Genomic DNA, 25,000 nt, shown 5'->3' with positions numbered 1-25,000 from the left:
TTTTGGGTTTTTATGAACTGGTGCCTGACTACTTCATCAGAATACTGTTTTTTTTACTACCTTTTTGCACCTCAAATACAGTATATTGACATAGGACAGCAAATTAGCATACCACATAAACCTACTGTATATTACATTGAACTTCCTTATAGCGATAACATACACACTTACATACCTCATACACATATTTAAATACCCAACCCCCAACACACACACACACACACACACACACACACACACACACACACACACACACACACACACACACACTTGTGTTGCTAGACACAAGCATGGTGCACATCACAAAATTAGAACACTGCTACAGTTTATGTTGTTTGGAACGTGAAATTTATATCCCAATGTCACCTGTGTGTCATTTATGATATCCACACAGGATCAGCTGACTGACGGAGAGGTAATCCAATCACAGCCGCTGCCTCTCTGCCACACAGGAGAGGAGCACAAGAGAGGAGAGGAGCAGGAGAGGAGCACAAGAGAGGAGCACAAGAGAGGAGCAGGAGAGGAGCAGGAGAGAGGAGCACAAGAGAGGAGCACAAGAGAGGAGAGGAGCACAGGAGAGGAGCACAAGAGAGGAGCACAAGAGAGGAGCACAGGAGAGGAGAGGAGCAGGAGAGGAGCAGGAGAGAGGAGCACAAGAGAGGAGCAGGAGAGAGGAGCACAAGAGAGGAGCAGGAGAGAGGAGCACAAGAGAGGAGCAGGAGAGAGGAGCGCAGGAGAGAGGAGCACAGGAGAGAGGAGCACAGGAGAGGAGCACAAGAGAGGAGCAGGAGAGGAGCAGGAGAGAGGAGCACAAGAGAGGAGAGGAGCACAAGAGAGGAGCACAAGAGAGGAGAGAAGCACAAGAGAGGAGCACAAGAGAGGAGCACAAGAGCACAAGAGAGGAGCACAAGAGAGGAGCACAGGAGAGCTGAGCGCACGCAGCACCACTCTCCCGGCTGTCTCACACTTACAATATCTCTTTTCACATGCTCCAAGAGCTCCCATTTCAGAGCAGGCCTGTGTGTGTGTGTGTGTGTGTGTGTGTGTGTGTGTGTGTGTGTGTGTGTGTGTGTGTGTGTGTGTGTGTGTGCATGTGTGTTGTGTGCATGTATGTGTCTGTATGCATGTGTGTAAGTGTATGCGTGTGTGTAGATGTCTATGCATGTCCGTGTGTATGTGTGTATGTGTGTGTGTGTGTGTGTGTGTGTGTGCGTGTGTGTGCATGTGTGTGCATGTATGTGTCTGTATGCATGTGTGTAAGCGTATGCGTGTGTGTAGATGTCTACGCATGTCTCTCTCTCTGTGTGTGTGTGTGTGTGTGTGTGTGTGTGTGTGTGTGATGTACACAGGAGATGAGCGGCCCAGGATAGCACCCATTACATATTGATGCCTATCAGCTCCTAGACAGCAGCCCATGTTTCATTGCTGCTTGTCCGTCCTGCAGGCTGTGCGTTGCGCTGGCAGCCCCGGGACACACTCCACTCCACGCCACTCCACTCGGCGCGGCGGCGGCAGCGGAATCATATTAATTTATACCCCCTATCAATTATGCATTCACGCTGTCCTGATGCCCTGTCACTTTTGGCCCATTACTCTTTGTGTGCTGATGCTGCGATGGTAAATAAATAGATAAGACGGCACGCCCCGCTCGGCTCTGCCGCACGGAGCGACGCAGAGAGGGGGCCGGCGGTCCAGGGAGGTGGAGGCGGCGGCGGTGACCGGGATTTGTGGAGATTTAAGGGCTGTTAGACGCAAAACTGGGCGTAGCCTTTTAATTCGTCTTATCTGGTTTGATGGGTTCGTACGGGGCAGGTTTGTTAATGGCAGGGATGGGCGGAGTTGTGCAGGCTAAAGGTGTGGCATCTGCGTCGTATTTAACAGGGTGGGGCGGGCGGGGGGGGGTGAATGGCACATGCTGGCACTCATCAGAGTGGGTGCAGCAGAGGTGGACGCCCCCCACCCCCACCCCCCCTTCACCTCACATCCCTCGTTCCCCAGCCCGCCTCTGATGGGGTGGATAAGGGGAGGGGCACGCGTCAGCATTGTCACGGCGATGCCTTCGCTCTGCTCCGCGTGGAGGGGCAATTACCCGAGAGGGGCTCCCGCCGAGGATCATGGGAAGGCATCGTGCACGCTCCTGACATCAGAGGAAGGTGCAAGGGCAGCAGCGGGCCCAGTGATGCATGCCTGTCCTCAGCCCTGACGGCAGGGGCGGCAGGCGTGTGTGTGTGTGTATGTGTGTGTGTGTGTGTGTGTGTGTGTGTGCAGGAGACAGGGGTGTTTCTGGGAGGGGTATTTTTGGCAGAGTAAAGGGAGAGGACGCTGTTCCATCAGAGAGAACCTCTCTCAGCAACCTCTCTCTCTCTCACACACACACACACACACACACACACACATACACACACACACACACACACACACACACACACCCGCCCGTCCCTCTTTCCCGCTCGTGCTTACGACAAAACTCATTTGTTTAAGTATATACCATCTGGAAACTGTGCAGATGATAGCAGAGAGAGAGAGAGCATATGCTGGCATGCAACAACGGAAGAGACAAAGAGTGAGACAGAGAATGTGTTTGTGTGTATGTATATATATATATATATGTGTGTGTGGGTGTCAGTAAAAGAGTGTATGTTTATATCTACTTGTGTGTGAGTGTGTCACTGAGGGAGTGAAACAGACAGACAGAGAGAGAGAGAGAGATAGAGAGAAAATGTGTGCATGTGTGTGTGTGTGTGTGTGTGTGTGTGTGTGTGTGTGTGTGGCTCTTGTGACACAGCACTGGTGAGCAGACAGCAGGCTGTTGAGGGCCATCAGAACGTGTTCACATCAAAAGGAGCCGCAGAGATGACGTGCCAAATGTGGACAACGCTAATCATGGCTCCACCCACCCCACCACCGTCCAGCTGTGTCTGTGTGTGTGTGTGTCTATTTGTGTGTATTTATGTGTGTGTGTGTGTGTGTGTGTCTATTTGTGTGTATTTATGTGTGTGTGTGTGTGTGTGTGTGTGTGTGTGTGTATGTGTGTATCTGTGTGTGTCTGTGTCTGCGTCTGCGTGTGTGAGCATCTTCTGTAAACTGATACAGTCACATATTAGCTCAAAATTAAGGATGCCAGGGAGACTGCTGCTCCTGCCTCTCTTAATGCCGTGAGTCACACTGAAATATGACAAATAAATAACAACAGGCCTCTGGAGAGCACTGCTGGGGGACAGCGCTGCAAAATACGGGAAAAAATACTCTTTTTCAGGTGGGGATTCTGACCATTTTACAAAATGTACACCGGTAGTCATTATACCACCACCACTTTAAATAAAACTACATAACAATTTCCATTTTAAATTATTCAATCCCATTCAGAGAAACTAAATGAACTTTATCATTCAGAAGTCCCACAGCTTCATTGAACTGTGTACATTTTCATGTTGTGCATTCAAGCGTTTCCCCGACTGCCACAGTATAATTTTCTGCCCATTGATGCATTTCTTTGGACTGAGCCATCAGCTAAAAGACCTGCACATCTCCCTGTGCATTTGGCTGTGTTGATACTGGGGGGGGAGAATGGCATTCCTTTTGATCATATCAATCAGCGCCTATCAGGTTTCCTTTGGCTGAGGTTACACATCAATTAATGTCCATATGCAGGGCAATTTGATCCTAGCTGTGAGCTTCAGCACTATCTTATATTACAATAAAATGTGACAGTTACTCAACACCTTTGTAATATTCTGTGTTTGCAGAATGCTTAAGGATTAGTTTTCTGAATTGCCACCCTGCCACAACCATATAAAAAATGGGACACTCTTAGATATGGATGTTGCAGATATGTCATTTAAAAAGAACACTTTTCATATAGTGTGTTTAAATCATGTTTGAAAAGATGCCATTCACAAATTTCTAAAATATATATGTAGCTCTAGAAGTCTATCCCTGGTTTGATGCTTTTATTTTGCTTTTATTTATAAGCACTGTCATGTTTATGTGTGGAGGATCTGTTTTAAAAGGGTCTAATCTCTTCACAAAGGTCTTGAAATCAATTTAATTTGAATCGCACATCTCTTTTCTACTTACCCTATGTCTGAGAGAGAGGGTGGAAAAATTGAGCTGAGATGACGGTGACATTTGAAGGTCAAGGACGTTTAGAAAGCGGCGCGCATGTTGATGTAGAGGCGCAGGCACGCAGTTGAACGCTTTGATTATTCGCGAGCTTACGCGTGCTGCTGGTGTGGTGTGGTGTGGTGCACCGTTTTGTTCGCCCGCTGCCTCCACAGTCATGTAAGTTTGAAGACCACTCAAAATAAAGGCTCGAAATTAAAGACCGCGCCAGGCATGCGAAATGCCGGAAAGGAGACGTTTAAGTACCATGGACAGCGCGTTTACTAAAACAGTGTGCTTCAACTGAGTGAGAAAAAAACAATCTGAGCTACGAAGTTCAAGAATGTCTTTACTGCTTTACTGCTTCAGTCTGATACAGTTATGAGTGAGAACTTGGGTAAAAGTGCTAAATAAAAATCTCCGTTTAGATGCAACAATAGAGCATATATATATAGTATTTTTTTTTTTTTTTATATAGTATTTTTTCGACTCTTGAACTTTACAGAGGTTGCAATATTGTTTATATAAGTTGGACTTTAGTATTTCTGTTATTACATTTCAGTTATGTCTCACCATAGTCCATAACCCGAAATGTATTTATAAAAAATATACATTAATTTAATGTTTAACTAGTGAGTAAGTAACAGCTTCCTTAGTTACTGAAAATGAAACCACGTGTTTCCTGTCTATTAACATGCGACTATTGTCTTGGAGAAGGCAGCTGTCAATGATGAGCAGGATAGTGCTGGACCGTTACGCCACTCTCGCCACGGATAACCCCAAACCACACATCACATCAGTCTGACAGTCGAGATGTGCTTCCTCTCTATCACATGCGTCTCATGACGTGCTTATTAAAATGTGTAATCCTCGAGTACAAAATGTCTACTCTGGTCCTGCATATTTCCCAGAAAGTCTCCAAAGCACTTCTTAATTTGTAACCGCAAAATGTGACCAAGACTTTGTAAAGTGATAAATTAGCAGGAGAGGAAAAGTCCACATACCCTACTCATGTTATTTTATGTTTTGACAATTAAAGCTTTTTGAAGAGATTCTCTTGTTCGCATCACTCATATGATTATAGGATGACAGAAAAGAAGCAGGGGAAAGAGGGTAAAATATTTCAATCAGGATTCTTATGGCGAATAACTTTTTTTTTACTCAATAAATCATTTGGATGTCACAAATAGGCGCCTTAGTCCGCTCTCCAGCGGATGAAATAATTCGAGTCTGCCTTATGTTATTAGTTTATGGGCCATGAGATTAGATGGGAATATGAGACAGAGAAACAGCGCCGGCGACCATTAATCAAACGGCAACTTCAGGGGGCGTCAAAGGATTCCCGGCTTTGGAAATGATTCTGTAGATGAGCGGGGAAATGAGAGTTTTGCTGTGCCGTGACAGGGGCAGGCTTTCAGCAAAGGAACTTTTCTGCTACAGACAAATTCTTAGTCACTGGTGCCATGTCACTTTTTTCAGTTGTGGATGATTCCTCTACACACACACACACGCACACACACACAGTGTGACACACACACACTGTGTGTAGTATTGTACTGTACATTAAAAACAACACATCTATTTTACCTGAAGATTAGATAAAGTAGGCTATGTACATTAGTTGGTCTGCTGTCTCCATTATTAGGCTGTAGCCAGAGTGAAAATGTCCAGACTCATTTAACTTTGCTATTTACACATTCACCTGCAAAGCATTCATATTTTGTAACTCTGGGCTCAAACACAACCCAGAGAGTTCTGTGCGTCAGACTCCTATATAAGGAGATACACATTATTTGGCTTCAATACAGCTATATGGGTTACTTTTTTCAGTCACTGATATTTTGCCCTATAAAGTTTGCTTTGGATATGAAAGTTTGCAAGCTTACAGTTGTCAAATATTTTCCCAAAGTGAAATCAAGACCATTCAAGGTTATTTTATAAACACACGTCATGAAATGACATGCTGCAAGTTTATGAAATGTTCTTAACAGCCTTCATGTGTCAATGGCATCAGCGCGAGCCGCTGTTGTAACTGCTCCCGTAACCTAAACTACGCGAAACTGTCACCCTGCATTTCCAGCAACAAACACCTGTCAAAAGATACTCTCCTCTTTGATAATGCCTGCCTGTCAATACAGTCGTGATCAGTCAGGTTTCATTCCTACTGATTTGTTTTCCGTAACAGTTGAACCAGAGGGACACACTGCAAACATGTTCACTAACTTTGTCTTTGACATCCAATTTATCAGGGAGTCATAAATTATGATTAACGTTAGATAAGAATATTTCATGAAAGAAATATTTTTTATATCCTGACGTTAAAATGTATATTTGATTTAATGTGGATTTATTTAGCTCAATATTTAGACAACTACCAAGAAGTTCAATCGTTAAAGTTTCATGGGAAATAGTAACATCACATTGAAGGAAATTGATCTAGCCTACTATGTTTTGTCCGACGAATTTTACCCTGGCACTTACGTCATCTTCCCGGTGTCAGAGGGTGGGTGACACACGGCAAGCATGTTTATGGACGTGCGGTCACCTATTCTCCACTGCCGTGGAGTAGTGCGCTTTTGCGCATTACCATAGACTAGTTAAGCGCTCTCTCTTTACTGCCACACTTGAACCGAATAATGAGACGTCCATCATTAGCCTACATGCTATAGTTTGACGAGTCAGAAGCATCACTGATGCGTTAGGAAAACACACGTGTTCTGCACCTTACTCAGGTTACTCTCGCCGTTAGGAAAGACGTTCAGTAAAATGTAGCAACAAAAGTTAAGAAAACAAAAGCAAGAACTGCATGATCCCATCATCTACACTATTCCCGTACTACCCGTGTTAATTTGGGGTTGACAATTAAAATTCCTTCGAATAAGCTCCAACTTTGTTTTTAGATCTTCGAGATCAGGGGGCAGTTCTTGCAGAGAGAGGGGGCTCCTGCGCAAAATTACGCCGTCTTCTCTCATTTGTTAGCCGATTCCATCAAAAAGTTACCTATTTATAGTCGGCTCTGCGCAACAACCCGGAGGCATCCAAAAAAACCGGTGCCGATTGAAGCCGCAAAGTGATCGACACCTGAAGCGATCTCCGAACGCTCTGCGGAACAGAAAAAGACAAACCGCGCGTACCAGCCAATTAGTGTCCATACGAACGCCCGTGACCATGTGAGTACCTACACAATTGTGCGTATACGTTTGCATATTATGAACTGTCATATATTCCTGATAGTAATATGCGCTGTTTCGGTAGATTTGCATAGCCAGCCCGCGCTTTCCCTTCTGTGTTGGCGCGTAACAGTCAGTATCACAACCAGTGTTATTCCAGGTAAGCTAGTCATCAAAGAGGAGCGGGTAATTTCTCTTACTGCTGCGCGCTCATCCTGTCCTAAAATCACACATAGATATGGCTTTACACAAACGCAGCTAAAATCTAAATAAATGTACTTATTGTCAGATGGTTAATTATACATCAGAATGTATAAACATTTCGTTTTTGCCCTAAGTTTATCAAATTTACATATTATAAACATTTAAGAGTAAAGATCGCCTGACATTGCACAGAAACAATAATTATCACAATCAAGAGCGCTCAAGTCAGCGTGCACGACTAGTGTTGTGGCGCACAGTATGTGCGCGCACACACAGGCGCGCGCATTCTCTCTCTCTTTCTCTCTGTCTCTCTCTCTCACACACACACACAAACCCATTTACAACTTTACAAATTACAACACACACACACACACACACACACACACACACACACACACACACACACACAGTATTTCCCAATCTGGCCCTATGTAACAAAAACAGTTCACATTTTAAAATCTGAATATTATAAATTCAGTATATTTCCAAGTCGGTTGGTTTGCCCACACACAAAGTAGAATTCCCAACATATGCAATAGTTTGGTTAGATGTTAAATGTTTTAATCGCCGGCAGAGGAGCATGTCTTGTGCTTCTGGGGATTTATAGATTTATGTTGGAGCTGTTGAATTATCACGAAGGTTGCTTTAATCTGGTGATTACATTTGATTTAATTTTCATAATAATTAAAGCGAACCATCACTAAAATTAAAAGAGGGGGACACACCTCGGATGAAAGGCTGCTCCAGTATTTGTGCACGCGGCTCTACTGCCTGCGAATACTGATGAAGTGATTAGATTGATAGGCGCGAGGCTAGACAGAAATGATTAAATTAGCATATCACAAATTCCTCGTTTGCCGAAAATCCCGGTCGCCTGCCGTGGCCGAAACAGGGCGCCCGCTCAGCGAGCCTCTCTTTGCGAGGATTAAACCTGCCATAGCGGGGCAGAAACAGATCTGCAGGGAAGGATCTGCATTAGGTGGCAGCAAAGAGACTCGGTATCTCGGTATGTATAGCCTACCCGGTCATGTAGGAAGGGGCGTGGGTCTTTGCATTGTGTACTCAAACGCGACAGGAATATGTGCACAGGCCTATTTTACACTATAAAAAAAAAAATCTCAGAGCGAGGACATAATGGGAGCGGGTTTCTTGCATTGCTATGCAGTCACAGCGGCCTTCATTGATTTTTTTCAAATATTTAAAAGTAACTTCTCAGCAGATTTCAGACTATGAATAGCCTGATTTGGGGTTTTGAACAGCAAAAGCCCTATTCAGATGCTTTCTCTTATTTTCTGCCAGTAAGTTTGGGTCCAACAGGTCATACTCATCAAACCGTCAAACCGTTTCTCTTCGATGGACGATTTTCATGTATTGTGGCAACTGGGATTTTCTCAATATTAATCACAATAGCTAGGCTACTGCGCTTTACTAAAATACTATTGAATCAATAACGTTAAACGTTTACCTTTGCTACAACTCGCAGGTGATATTTCTTGCATACTCATAGCTAGAAACATACCGGACAGAACGTACAGAAATGTTGCTCTGCTTTGCTCTGCACAGACATGAGTGCAGCCTACGACGTAAAACGTGTCCACCTCTACTAAAGCATCAACAAATATTTATCATGGATGAAAAAAAAAATCATCACGCTTGTTGCAGACCTTCACAACAACAGGTTGTGCGTATGGCCTGCGTGGAAATATGTAAGGAAGGCCAGGAATAAAGGCGTGTATGTTCCATGCTGGTGTTGGGAACTCTCCAAGGTGCTGATGCTAAAAGAATTCCTTAAATGTGACTTTTTGGAATCTTGCTTGTTTGTATGTTTGTTTGTATGCATGACCCTGACATTCACATCCTAACATCCTAATCCTAACGTTCTCAAACAGGCCAAGCATACAAAGTTTACAAATATTTAGATATATTTGTACAGTAAATTATCATAAGAATGAAAACAAAAACAAAAAATATCTCACTCAGTCAGACATGACATTTCTTTTTCGTAAATTTTATGCAGTTATGTTCATTATGTTAAATGAAATTTTAACATCACTGTGAGATTTCAGTAAGGCATCCACATATTTCATTTGTTTACAAACACTAAAGATAGATAGACATATAGATATATAGATAGATAGATAGATAGTTAGATAGATAGACAGATAGATAGATAGATAGATAGATAGATATTAGATAGATAGATAGATAGATAGATAGATAAATAGATAGATAGATAGACATATAGATAGAAAGATAGATAGATAGATAGATAGATGACAGACACATACAAATAATATATAAAGATGATTTCAACACAAATTGTATTTCAAGCCTTTGTGTAAGTAAAGATTTAACATGATTTTATTAATCTCTAGTCAGTTATTTTTTCTTGGTCACCCTTCCTCCCCGTTATAATGCACCATCATCTATGAAACTGTAATGTGTGTGGTACGAACAGCAGTTTTTTAAAAGCTTTCTTGCACCAACGCAGCACATGTGCTAGACTGTACAACCACTCAAACTCTGGTGATTTCATAACCATTGCTATTTTATGTACTGTTGCATTAACGCAGGGCCGTATATATATTATCACCCTAAGGACATGTTTTCCATTCATTTCTGCCACTTTGTGTAGAGAGCGGAGCATGGTGCTAATTTCATTTAATGCGAGCTGTGTCACTTTTTAAAACAAGACAGATTGATTTACTGAATGAGTAAAGAGTCCAGATCCAATTAGTCTTAAGTTTAATAAATAAGTCATAAATCCAATCAGCCGTGTATTTACCAGATTAAGATTCATGGTTTAGGGCATGGAAATATATTTCTTCCGACTAAATTATCAGTTCCAAGACATAAATAAAACCAGCAAGTATGATATCTGAAGTGATACGGTTACCGCATAAACAAAGAACGCAGGCCTGGGGTATCCATGCAACTAAGCAGCAACAAGGTGGAGGGGACAGAAAATAGGTGGAGTAAGGGAGGGGTGTAGTGATCTGTGTGTGTGTGTGTGTGTGTGTGTGGTATGTTTGAGCGAGGGTTTCATTTTCGTTTTTATTCCCCCTGGGGAGGGATCTTTCCTGGGGGGGGGGGGGGGGCACTTGAGGAATGGACAGATTCGAGTGGTAACACTTGGGTGTTGTCTGACCTCCTCATGCCTCGTCTGAGAGACTGAAACAGTACAGCCGGGTGGTTATATCCGGCACCGGGGCCTGGCGTCAGCCTGCCGTCGCCAGCTTCTCCCCCGTTCTCTCGTACCGTATCGCACTTGAGCGCGTGCGAGCAGGCGATGGCGTTAATAACAGAGCATCCACATCACAATGCCCTATACTGGTTTATAATATACATTTCCCGGGGTTCTCACAAATGCCCGGTGGCTGTGGGGGTGAAACTCGGGATGTGACCTCGAGCGGGCGTCTCTTGGGCGTCTCTAGGGGTGTCTTGTGGGAGTTTTGAGAGGCTGTGTGCAACAGAGATGAAGCCGAACTTTAGTCCTGCGTCAGCTAAAGTTGGTGGATTTGGTTGCATAGGGGCCCGGGGTTTGTGTCTGGCACCTGATTGATTGTTCCCGGTAATTAGGGGCCAGTCTCCTTCCTCCTCAGTCACCTGCCGTGACACCCCCTAAAGTTGATCGCACACACTGTACCTTATCGCACCTGAGGAGAGACTTAGAGGGCCCTCTCAGAGGTACTGAGGGGGAAGAGTTACGATATCACACCATCTCTCGACCTTTAAAGTTAAGTTAATACACTTCAAAGATCAAAAGCAAAGGAGTAAACTTATTTCTACATGGAGGCTGCACTGACTGCACATGCTGTGAGTGGTATACTGTGTTACCGAAGCTGTACTGAGGCGAGTGTGGCGGGTCAGAGAATGCCTACACTCCAGCTGAGCGTGTATTAAACTGTCTTTTCTCTTCAGGATGTCTACAAATATACAGCATGAAGATGCAGAAGATATATGATGCTGCTAGTAACTGTTATTATTATTATTATTATTATTATTATTATTATTATTATTATTATCATTAGTCATCACAATAGCAGTAGTAGTAGTAGCATTTTTTACAGAACATATTGTATACTCAGGGAATCACTTTTCTTTTTACAGTGAATCAATACTAGGTGGGTAGATTGTCAAAAGATCATAAATATTAGGATAATCATTAAGGAACACAATTGTTGGATTTAAAAAATATATAGAATTTCAGAAATTATATTTGTATATCATTAAAGCTGGTATCCTGCATGTAGTGCCAAACAAAGAATAGGCAACAGGTAATATTCATGTGCCTTAAGGCAACACTAAGTGAATGTAGTGGTTATCATTGGTAACATATTAACTTCAGTACTGAATTTTACCTAATGATTAATTTGCAATGTTAAAGTTAACGATCTGTTCATACTGACTGCTTCTTTGAAAAGTGGAGAAAATGTGTCATGCATGGGTGTTTGGATGGTTTATGAATGGTTCATGGAGTTGGGTATAAGATGCTTTTCCTGGTAGTTGGATGTTGAAATTTCAAGTATAGAATACAGAGGTCTGTATTTCTGAGACAATTTTGCAGGCCATCTATTGTTGTCATAGTATTACTATAGAAAGCCAACCGCAGAATGTATTCTAAAACAATACTTTAGCTCCTTTTAATACGAACCACAGTCTAACATGACATTGCATGGTCTATACTGGTGTTCATGATTAGTTAATTGTTAATTACCTGATGCATTAACCAATGTTGTTGAATGAATCTTTAACATAATGGATTTATAAAACAATTTAACAAACTCACATTTTGCTTAATTTCTAATTTCTCACATAGTGTGATCAGTCACTGAGGTAAGCCTCTGTGCCTAAATTATTCAGATGTATAGATGTAAATACATACAGATGTTTGTATACTGTATGTTAAGACATATAGATGTACTGCATGTCTAAAGGATAAACATTCAGATAAATAGATTTAAAGACATACAGATGTACTCTATGTCTAAAGGATTAACATTCAGATATATAACTGTAAGGTTAAAGACATACATATGTATGTCTAAAGGATAAACATTCAGATAAATAGATTTAAAGACATACATATGTATGTCTAAATAATAAACATTCAGATGTACACTGTATGTAAAGACATAGATAGTCTTCAGGCGTCACTCTTCTCGACTAGTATAATCCACTGTACATGAGCCTGTGCTGCTTCCACACTGACAGCCTTAGCGCCCTGCCGCCACTGGAGTCGGAGCCTTCAGTGCTATAGGTGTAGGTGTGGGAGGAGGACATATACGTAACGTTAGCACTCGGGACCGCGGGGTGCTCGATGACACCGCTCGCCGTGGGTGGGTTGTTTTGAATGAAGAGGACATGCGCTTAATAATCCCCTGACAGTAATAGTGAGGCATAGCATTACGGAGCCCACATTTAAATTATCACATCGGCTTGGCTGGGCTCTGCTTGGTGGAACAGATACTTACTGTAGGCTACCACCAGCATATGTGGACACTGTAGTCTTGGCTGAGAGCAGTTAGCTGCCTCTATAATGGCCTACGTGATTTGTTTTAAGGGTAGTATGGACTCCAAAAATATGTAATACAGTTAGGCAGTTGTGAGCTAGGCTTAAAATAATAATAATAATAATAATAATAATAATAATAATAATAATAATAATAATAATAATAATAATAATAATAAATCAGATCCTGTCTGTTCCTGTACGTTTTATTTGTTCTTCTTACTACAGGTTAACTCAATATTATCATTGGAAGGACGTGGTTTTATTTCTCTTACTGGGCAGGTGTTGATGCATAACAAGCCAAATGATTTCCAAATGTCTGCTAGAGGGAACATTTCTTGCTGTAGCAGAAGAATTGTGTGTGTTTAGTTGTTACATTCATTGGACCCTTCCTGCACTTTCTCCAAAAGGAACATCATGATGCTAGGCCTCATGAGTACCCGGGAGTCAACCACATACATTTTCAGTTGAATAGGCCTAGACCTTTAAAGTGTTGTGTAGGCCTAATAACATTCATATGTTGTGTAATAACATTCATATGTATTCTATGTAAAGTAATGCTATGGAAGCCAATGATAAAACACATGTGGAATTAAGCCATTTAAATAGAGCAACCCCCTCATCAGACCCAGTGAGGGGGTTCTCAGCATCTGAGGAGTTATAATACTCTTTTGCTCTGGTGTTTAAAATACTGTCAGATTACGGGATTCCATTTCACATAAAGAATTTGCTATGTAGTGACCCACACAAAACATGTTGAATAGGCGACAGGCTATTTGTTGACATACTCTTCTTCTTGTCTCTTGATTCTAGTCCTGGTGAACGGAAGGTGAAGTGTGCCCAATGCTGCCTTTCAACTAAATGATAGTCTAAATAAGACATACATAAGAGGTTGAACTAACTCAGAATGCTGTGTCACTGTCGTTTGTGTAGGCTATTCAAATAATAAGATTTAGTCTCCTACAGACAACCGACCAACTGGCCAGATGAAACGTGAGGCAATGTCCACTTACTAAAGGTATTTCTTTTTTGTTTTAATATAGTTGAGAGAGGGGACGTCTCATGTCATCTTCCGTTTTTTAGTTTTACTTCATCTTGCAGTTTGACTCAAAAACCTCGTGGTGCTAAATGACGTTTTGGGTCAGGCTGAGTACGGGCGGCCCCACTATGTTCATAGGGATTCAATAGCAATGAAATATTTGCTGCGAATACTCTGCGTTCTTTCCCCTCAACCAGTCCCACTGTTTTTCGATTTACCGCGCGATAACATGTTCATGTAGCCGAAAAGTCTCGGTTGTAGTTGAAGAGGTGCCGTGGAAACATTTTGTATTTTTTCACAGAACCCCTATTTTCAAAGTGAACACGTCCGGTTCAAGGTGGTGAATGTGAGGCTGCCAAGCCCGTGCATCCGAGTGGAGTGCACTTTTTCCTGCCTGAAAGCAGCCTCTGTCCCTTTAAGCACCAGTTTTACCTGGACACCCGCCACACATCAGACTTACAAGGTAACTGAAGCTTTATATCTTAAGTGCGCATACATTTTGTGCATCTTTTTTATGGCTCTGTACCTCCTTTTCTTCACATCACGCCTGAAGATGGGGTTGCCATAAAAAAGCAAGCAACACATTCAAATCATTGGCTGATAATCAATTTCACCCACGTTTCAGTTTCAACGCGCGGAGAGTCAATATCCTCAAACAAGAATTTTATATTATACTGTCTCGGGCCATTTATATACACGTCTCACTGGGTGCTTGTTCGCAAGACTGCTTTCATATAAAGCGTGCGGTTTCTGGAGCGCGGTCCTGTCACAGTTATCGTAAGTTCGACCTGGTGTCGATCAACCCGATGCGCATTGTTTGCTAGTGCAGCTCTTGTCCTTGAAATGTTTGGTTACACTGACATGAACACAGTTAGCCGCCCGGGATTAAATAAATTCCTTCCTGGAGCCCGAGAAATTGCTCAATTCTATTTCGACAGACCGTCGTTTTGCAAACCGCGCGGACGTCCGTCTGTCAGACACAAGCACTCTGGACGTGTTGAATTTGATGGAACACCCGCCTGGTTGTAACGCAAGCTTGAGGCGTGCTGCAGTTTCAACCAATATAAATCACCAACACATCTCTCTTCGTGAAATAGTCCCAGTGCCCTTGCTGAAACCCCACTTTATTCAGTATGGTTACCCAGCGCGCAGCAGGGAGAAGTTACAGTCCGTACAGTTGGCATGAACAGGAGCATTTACCATAATTGGTGATATGTGCTCAGAGGTGTGAAGTGTCCTGTAGTGCAAATAACACTCAGCGAATAAGTATAATTGAAATTGGAAAATAAATAAAAAATAATCTATCTATCTATCTATCTATCTATCTATCTTTTTGCCTATCTATCTATCTGTCTGTCTGTCTGGCTGGCTGTCTATCTGTCTCCTACCATCTGGCTGGCAGTATGTCTCCACATCTTTTCTTTTTGGGTCTCACTTTCTCCCTGTTTTAGGTTTCCCGTTGTTTGGTTTACAAGCTCAGTTTGGTAATGATTCGGTGGGGACTGGCTCTGTGGCGTTTGGTATCTTCCTGAGAGAGAGAGTCAGTGACTGACGTGCCTATGTGTAGTAGAGGCAGGAGGAGAGGAAATATGAGCTATCCTTAAAATAGACACGTTTGTTTATTTGTTTGTTTGTTTGTTTGTCTGTCTGATTTTTGAGGCTCTCCTCCTAAATTGGTGGAGGGGCATTTTTCATTTTTGAGACGGGGGAGCATCGGGGAGTAAAGTGCAGAGACTGGTCGCATCGTGAAAGTCAGCTCCCATTTCTGGCTTCGACTTCCCTGAAACGTGATGCTGCTGCTTTTCAGTAAAGCTGCTCTTTTCTGCAGGCTTGCAATCGGAGCTCAGCTGCTGTTCTGCTCTGCTCTGCTCTGCCCTGTGTGAGTATACAAGCAGAGAACAAGCCGGTCAGTAAGCCCAGTAGCCCTCTCTCTCGCTCTCCCTCTCATACACACACACACACACACACATACATACACTCCCACTCTCTCTCTGTCCACTCCCTCCCATTTCGTCTTCTCTCTCAACACACACACACACACACACAGTGGCCAAGACAGGTCCTGCTTAATGATTTTGAGAGAAACGCTCAACCTCCTCTGATTCGCAGACCGAACCCGCTTGCTGTGGCCGCCCCACTGGAAGAAGAGAACGAGAGAAACAGAGAGAGAGAGAGAGAGGAAAAGAGAGACAGAGAGAGAGTGGAAGCGTGAGGCAAGTCGAGACTGGAGACTGGCGACCGGCGACCGAACTGTCCTTGTCCTTGAAACTGCACCAGAACTCAGTGAAGAAAGCCAGGAAGCGGCGTAAGTAAGGCACACTTAGACAGGGCGTGCCAGCAGGGTGTGTGGGTAACCTGCTGCTCGGCACAGAGCTGGCAGCCAGGCAAGCCAGAGGCGGCGGTGGAGGATGCGTGGCGATTGTGTTTATGCGCCTAATGCTTCTGACAGGGGATTATATCAGAGACAAAGTGCCGTATGCTTCAGAATAGGATGCCAAAAGTTTCATGAGCACGGCGGCGACTCCCGTGCTCTCTCTCTTGCTATGTAGGACAGCTAGTGCTCATGTTTTCTGTCTCCGCAGCCTGTCTGAGAGAGCCCAAGATGATGCCTCTGAGATATTGCTTTTGTGTGTAGTGGATCATCTTCCTGCATATCACGTCTCTGTTGTGACAGTAATGTTTAGTAGGTTAACCTGGAGGTGAATGGACAGGCAGGCAGATGGCTGCATGGGAAAGGGAAAAGGAAGGCCTGCTTACCTGCCTGCCTGCCTGCCTGCCTGTCTGCCTGTGAGAGGCTTTACGAAAAGCACTCCCACGCTGGAATTGTTAGCGGTGGTTGTTAATGCCAGGCACATATTTTGCAGATGTAGAAATGTCGAGCTGTTTGTCTCTGTCTCTCTATCTCGGTTGTAATCTGGCTGTAATTATTTAGAGCATTCGAAAATCCTCTGCAGCTATGTGTGGGTTGGGTTGGGTTGGCTTGTTTTTCCTTTTTTTTTTTTTTGGCCAGCCAATTGAGGTCACACTCAATTATTTAAATATTCACTGGCCATCTACATATTTGCCCTTATCACACACACTAGGGTTCTGCTGGGATTAAGAGGCACGTTGAAATGAAATGCCTGTACATCGTTCAGCATGTTTTTAATGTGGCATCACTGCCTCACGTTATAGATAAATTAATCTTCTTCCTCTTTGGATGCATTAGCTCTCTCTATTGATATCCTGAGTCTCAAATATCTCATCTGTGCGTAACACACACACACACACACACACACACACAGACACACACTCAGATGTTGCATTCCGTCATCCTCTAGATGTTGGAGCTGGTAACCAAAGACCCAGAGTCTGGTCCTGCCGACCCGCCCATCGTGGAGGGGAGGCCACCATAGGGAGAGAGATATCAGCGCCCTAGCAAGCAGGGGAAATGATGTTGAATGGGAATTAACCACCTCGGGGAGAGAGATACAGTACCAGCGCCCTAGCAAGCAGGGGAAATTATGTTGAATGGGAATTAACCACCTCGGTCACATGGTCCGCAGGTGTTCCAAGTGTGGTCAAGCAGTTCTCTTTTACTCCTCACAGGGCTATTGGAGGGGGGTGGGTTGGGGTTTTTTTTTTTTGGGGGGGGGGGCTTTTAGGGTCTTCTGCCATTGTTTCAAGTCTTGTGTTTGTACTGCATATCTCCCTGGTCCCGTTAAGCCTCTATTTACTTCTAATCCACAGTTTGCTTTGCAGAGCGAAAGGCTTCTCAAATCCTGTGGACTCCACCAAAGTTGATCTTGTGATTAGTATTCCTGTGTCATAATGTATCCATCAAGTTAAAGGGGCCCCAGCCCTGCTCTCTCAATGTATTCCTAAGCATGCCAGCAAGTGTGTGTGTGTGTGTGTGTTTAGTTTAGGGAGGATTTAAATCCACAGTTGAGGAAAGGCCCCTGTGCATTCATTTAGAACCATAAAGGCCTTTTGATTTGCCAGGAAGTTGGTCATCTAAAATTACATGAAGGCTCTGCGGCCAAACCAGCATTCATTAATTGGCTTGAGGAGAAGTATTTAGAAACTTCATCCTCTGGATTACAACACGTTTCACGGAAGACTTTTCCTACTCTACACAGACCACCTTTAATTCCCAGTACGAGTAGGCTTTTAAGTAGCTTTGAGGAGAATGGGATTAATGACATTGACTCAATTAAGGATATCTGATAAACACTAGCACCCTCTCGCCCACGTTGCGTGTCTGTAACAATGTCACGCTGAGTTCTGAGCTGTTTTTGTGTTGTTTGGGAATAAATATCACACATTCTTGGCAGAGCCCATTAATCTTGAGTCGTGTTGTCATATTAGAATGTATTGCATCATGCCTAGCCTCGTTGTGTATCTCAGTCACTTTCGTCTGTAACTTTCTATGATGGAAGCCCAAAGTTTGAGTTGTGGTTCAGCCGAGTGAATTAATCTCCAATGGTTTATTAGTGCAGCCTCTTTCTCTCTCTCTCTCTCTCTCTCTCTCTCTCTCTCTCTCTCTCTCTCTCTCTCTCTCTTTCTCTCTCTCTCTCTCTCTGAAGGATCCTTCGCTTGTTGAATAATTAACCATCAGACTAAACAATGTTGGAGATGTAACCTATAAATCTGACTACTGTGGCACGTCGTGCATATTAGAAGGCTTCTCCTCTTGAGCCAGGAAGCCCATTTGCCTCTGTGGAACCTTCCACTAGCGGTGCCCGGGAAGCCATTTCAGGCTGTTGACAAATTATAATTTGTCTTTAATTATGTGTTGAAGGAGTCGCAGAGGAATGCCGCACTTCAAGCTTTTAATGAATGCTTTATATGATAATGTCGGATGCATGAATTAATTTGTATTTCAGTGTTACTTTTGACTAAATTGGGGTGGACTGTGTTTGAATAAGTACATGGAAAAATAACGCAAAAACAATACAAAATAAAACACTGCAAAAATCACCAGGGTTATAAAAACACAGAACAAAATCAAACAAAGCTAACGGGAAATCTAACGGGGGAGGTTTTCAGTTGAATTTCCACCCTTTTCAGCCCAGCACCAGGAAAACCCTCTGCCTCTCTATAAGTGTGTTACACCTACCCTCAAATTCTTAACAGATCGATACCTATAGATCCGCTAATTGGAAGCCATTAGTTATGGAGGTTCATAAAGCTAGTAATTATTGTGTGTAATCTTGCAGAAAATTAAATTTGGAGTTGTGTACAGTGCATGGGTAAGAAGTTTTGCAGTTTTTTTATGCTTATACTGTCTGTCAGCAAGGCTCACCTTATATATAATCTTTTGTGTGTGTGTGTGTGTGTGTGTGTGTGTGTGTGTGTGGCAGCATCCAGGCTATGGGATTTTCACTTGGCTGGCGGTGGTCATAGCCTCTGAGCAGTAGTAGCGTGCAATGTGAGGCCTCTCTGAGGGGAGCGCTGGAGGATATGGGGCCGTTAATAATCCACCTCCAGATTTGAGCTGTTTGTCTCATTTGCATACCTTCTGTTCTGATATTAATGCCTGCTTTATGCATCGTCTCGCTAATAACAGTTTTAAGTGCTGCCGAAACATTGTTCTAAAGTAGGCATGCCAGAAAGCATCTCTGTGAGACTGCATGGAAAGAGTCAAGGTCAGGCGCTGTGTGTGTGTGTGTGTGTGTGTGTGTGTGTGTGTGTGTGTGTGTGTGTGTGTGTGTGTGTGTGTGTGTGTGTGTATACGGTACTTCTTGTGTAGTTCCCCAAACACGGCCGTATCCCATATCCTTACGTCTTGCTTGCATAACCTTAGCTCTTTCTGCAGCTGAATTTGAGACAGAATTGCGGGAAAAGTAGATTTAGACAGGTCCATGCTGGCTTCTTGGTGTAATAGTCAAAAGCCTCTCCAAACAGAAGGGGCTGAGCCTGAGGAGCTGCCTGTGTATTTGCAGGTAGTGAACAAACCATGTGAACAAACGCTTTGTGATCATCCTCCATATTTCATAGTTATAAACACACCTTATGAGCCAATAGCTCAAGTACGAAAGACATTATACAATACGTTCATTTTCTTGTAGGTAAAGTCCTGATAATTAACAACTATTTCTTGAATTGCTGAATAGATAATGCACTCCATAGGTGTAGCAGATAGCAGATGCAGATCGTACACAGACATAATCATTTAATATAGGCATCGTCTTAATCATGATGAGCACAAAATGCATCATTGCACCTGTAAATGTTAGTCTGCTCGAAGGAGTGAATCCATTGAGCACTGTGGCCTTGTCGAGCAGACGTCAAAATGGTCTTGAAATGTACACACTATGTGCTGTGTGGTGCTATTTAGGATTGCTGTTTTGATTTAGCACATCGCTCACACACATGCACTCTTCCATGCAGGTGTTCTATTGTTTTCTGGAACATTCCTGGCTCAGCCGTGACAAACCCCTCTGCGACTTGATCGTGGGAGAAAAGCCTTGAGATAACATCGTGCATTGCGGACGCTTCGGTGGCAGCGGGGCGAACCTGTGTAGACGTGACACTGGCATGTTTTGATGCCCTGGTTATTAGCGCAGCGCTTTAGAGCCCAGAGAGGTCATCTCCAGCCAGAGGGCCATTTGCCATCACTGCCGTGCGTCTCCTCTCTAGCCATATGTCTTTTATACTGCTGGATAGTCACTATACAGTGTGTGTGTGTGTGTGTGTGTGTGTATGTGTGTGTGTGCTGCCTGGTACTAACTAATCAGGGGAAAAAGCTTCATCATCATCTGTGGTTTGTTGGGAAGAACTACCGTTCGGGTGTGAGTAATGCTGTCTCTTCAGAAGTTCAGTGGAATGTCCTGTTAATTAGGTCAATTAAGAAGAGGTCAGATACTATTCATTCGTAGTTATATTGGCAAGTATCCACTGAACAGTGTTGCATGGGAGTCTGCACAGGACACATGATATCATAATGAGGACATTTTCCAACACTTTATTTTAGGGACCATGTGGTGACCACTAATATATAACCAGAACAATCATGTGCTGTATAAATGCCCAGAAGGGTTGCGTTAAGTACAGTTTATCATTAACTAAGCCTCTATTAAACATTTTCCTGCACCTATTGAAGTGGTAATTTACTATGAAAGTGACCTTAGATTTAAACTAAGAAGTACAGAAAAAATGCTTATTTGTGTTGTGTATAGATTATGTGACTTGGTTAGCTGGTTTAGTTTAACTTGGTAGTTAGTTGTTTGACGCAGATTGCACACAATGCCAGATCACTGCAACAGCATAATGCAGGCTGGTAAATTGGTAATGTTAGCTTGATGCCAAGCTTGAAGCAGTGTTACTATATGCTATAACATTTATTTTTTGGCACATAATATGACAAAACAATATTATGAAAATAATAGTAATGATGTGGTTATATTTATGCTGTTATATAAGCACCGTTGTGTTTCAGTGTGTGACAATATGACTGAGGTGAGCATATGTCCTATGACCTTGTGTCAGACACAGCTTGGACATAGCAAACCTGCGGTTACTTTTCGCAATGTAAAATCAAACTCTCAAAAACAGTTCCACAGAAATCAATGTATAATATCTTAAGAGACTGATGACTGAGTGCCTATATGTTCCTATATGTCCTAATCCGCCTCTTGTCCTCTAAACTGGCTGTGGCCTGCACTCAACGGATTTAATGTCCTCTTTCCCTGTCTCTCCCACCCCTCTTTCTCTCTCTCTCTTTCTATCTCTCTCTCTCTTTCTCTCTCTCTCTCTCTCTCTTTCTCTCTCTCTCTCTCGTCACATTTTCAGGATGGATATACACACATATGTCCTGCTCTTGTGCCGAGCCAGGCTGGTGTCTCTCTCTCCCTCTCTCTCTCTCTCTCTCTCTCTCTCTCTCCCTCTCTCTCTCTCTGTCTCTCTCACACACAGATGGCCCAGTGTGTTGAACTATGACTGAATAAAGGCTGGACTCCCTCTCCCTCTGCTATTACGCGGAGCGGGCACTTTTTGTTTTGATTCAGCCCTTCTGCGTTGGCCCACAAATGTGAACCCATGGCCCTTCTCCTGGCTGCATAATATGGCGTGTCAGTGCTTATGCCCTCTCTTTTGCAATAAAAAGCTGTGTGTGTGAGCTCTGTGTGTGTGTATGTGTGTGTGAGTGTGAGTTTGTATGAGAGTGAGTGTGTTTAAGTGTGTGTGTGTGTGTATGTGTGTGACAAAGAGAGAGAGAGGGAGAGTGTATGTGTGTGTGTGTATGTGTGTGAGTGCAGGTGTGTGTAAGTGTGAGTGTGTATGAGAACAAGTGTGTGAGTGTGTGCGTTGGCTGAAGTTCATGCTTTTTTTTGGGGTCTGCCACTAACTTACCAGGCTGTTATGCAAAGTGGGTTTTGTTTAGCTGTGTAAATGAAAATTGCTAATCAATTTTACCCCTTATTTCATGGCGTGTGGTTTCGGGCCCGCCCCCGCCAGCTGGTTAATCATGCACACGCTAAACACTTCATTACGCAGGGCATGTTTGCCCCTCAGCGCTTTGGCGGCCAGAAATGAGTTCTTTCTATTTATACAGGTAAGGCAGGGTCAGAGGTTGTGGGTTGCCAAAGGTAACGGGATGAAATTAATACAGCAGGAGTGGCAGCCAGGCTTCTCCCCCTCTCTCCTCACCCCTCCTCGCTTCTCCCCCTCTCTCCTCTCCTCTCCTCACCCCTCCTCGCTTATCCTCTCCTCTCCTCACCTGTCCTCTCTTCTCTCTTCTCCACTCCTCTCCTCTTCTCTCTTCTCCTCTCCTCGCCTCTCCTCTCATCTTCTCTCCTTTCCTCTCCTCTCTTCTCCTCTCCTCTCCTCACCTCTCCTCACCTCTCCTCTCTTCTCCTCTCCTCTCCTCTCTTCTCTTCTCTTCTCTTCTCTTCTCTTCTCCTCTCCTCTCCTCTCCTCGCCTCTCTTCTTCTCTCCTCTCCTCTCCTCTCATCTTCTCTCCTTTCCTCTCCTCTCTTCTCCTCTCCTTTCCTCACCTCTCCTCACCTCTCCTCTCTTCTCCTCTCCTCTCCTCTCTTCTCTTCTCTTCTCTTCTCTTCTCCTCTCCTCTCCTCTCCTCGCCTCTCTTCTTCTCTCCTCTCCTCTCCTCTCCTCTCTTCTCCTCTACTCTCATCTCCTCTCCTCTCCTCTCCTCTCTTCTTCTCTCCTCTCCTCTCCTCTCTTCTCCTCTACTCTCTTCTCCTCTCCTCTCCTCTCCTCTCTTCTCCTCTACTCTCATCTCCTCTCCTCTCCTCTCCTCTCTTCTTCTCTCCTCTCCTCTCCTCTCTTCTCCTCTACTCTCTTCTCCTCTCCTCTCCTCTCCTCTCCTCTCCTCTCTTCTCCTCTACTCTCTTCTCCTCTCCTCTCCTCTCCACGCCTCTCCTCTCCTCTCCTCTCTTCTCCTCTACTCTCTTCTCCTCTCCTCTCCTCTCCTCTCCTCTCCTCTCTTCTCCTCTACTCTCTTCTCCTCTCCTCTCCTCTCCACGCCTCTCCTCTCTTCTCCACTCCTTGCCTCGCCTTGGCCCGAGTTAAATCGCTCCAACTTAAACCGTTTCATAAGGAGAGATGAATTGGCACGGGCGGTGCGCAGCGCTTGGCTTTCTCTCCCCCCCCCCCCCCCTTCAGATTGTTCCCGCTGCGTGAGCTTTCTGTGCTGCGCGGCACTGCGTGTCCTTTTGAAGGCGCGAACGCAAATCTCAAGGCGTACTTCCTGCCACATGAACCCCCCCCCCCCCAACCCCACCTCCAATCCCCTGCACACACACACACACACACACACACACACACACACACACACACACTCACACACCCTTTTTACTACCTCTCTCTTATGGTGCCTCTTCACACTTTTCATGGTGTAATTCTGGGGGGAGTTTTGAATCCCAGAGACACAGTAGAGCACTTCATTCTGTACTGTCTTTTTCTCTCTCCCTCTCTCTCTCTCCCTCTCTTCCTCCCTCTCTCTCTCTCTCTCTCCCTCATCCTCATTCTCTCTCTCTCTCCCTCTCTCTCTATCTCTCTCTCTCTTTTACTGCCCCTCTCATAGTTGGAGGAGTTTGGAGAGTTGTTCTCTGTGCAAGGGGAAGGAAGTTCCATGTGACCAATGTTTAACCTCCTCCATTAACCCTAAGGAGACCCAGGGGTGTGTGTGTGTGGGTACGCGACCTGTGCACATATGGCTCTCAGTGTGTGTGCGCGCTGGCGAGGTGGAAGCCATGCATCTCACACAGGTGTGTTGGAAGTGGTGCGGGCACAGGCGGCGGCGGGGCAGGCCGGGACGAGAGCGCCCGCGTGGCACGCCACACATTTGTCCTCGACACCGCACATGTTTAGAGCTGTGCACATGGTCCCTGTGTAGGCTATGCAGTCATTATCCTCATCATCTTCCTCATCATGGTCTTCATCATCATACATCATCTCAGTCAGATGAGTGATGTTGTTATTGCCCGACTCCATACAGCCACAATATGTGCGACGCTCTTTCTTAGCATTTTGCTTGTGTGTTACTGTGGTAAAATAAATTACGTTCCAAGCAGTAAAGATCAATTCTGTACTGTTTGTTTGAAGAAACATCATGTGTTAACTTTTAACTTTTTAACAATATTTTTAAGTTTCAGTCAGACTTGATGTTAGGGCTTCAACTAACATTATTTCCAAAGTTGATTAATCTGTCAATTATTTTCTTGATTAATCGAGTAGTTGTTTTGTTGATAAAAAGCCAGAAAATGGTGAGAATGTGGGTTTGTGTTTCCCAAAATCCAAGAATATGTCCTCACGTCAAAGGCATTCAGTTTACTGTCATACAGAAGTACTGTAAGCAATGCAGAAAATATTTAATTTTAAGGAGGTAAAATCAGAGAGGTGGTTTCCTTAAAAAATGACACAAACTGATTAAGGATTATCAACATAGTTGGCAATTAATTCAATTGAGTACCGAAGTCTGACGTACAGTAGCGTTTCCATGACGGCAGAATCACTGGATCTAAACAAACTTTC

The sequence above is a fragment of the Alosa pseudoharengus genome, unplaced genomic scaffold, assembly GCF_046254945.1.
Source record: "Alosa pseudoharengus isolate Yale_2024_CS ecotype anadromous, Long Island Sound unplaced genomic scaffold, YU_APseudo_1.1 YU_APseudo_1.1_scf_22, whole genome shotgun sequence".
NCBI classification, from domain to species: domain Eukaryota; kingdom Metazoa; phylum Chordata; class Actinopteri; order Clupeiformes; family Clupeidae; genus Alosa; species Alosa pseudoharengus.
The sequence above is the reverse complement of the archived record's forward strand: the minus strand, read 5'-3'. Positions refer to the sequence as shown.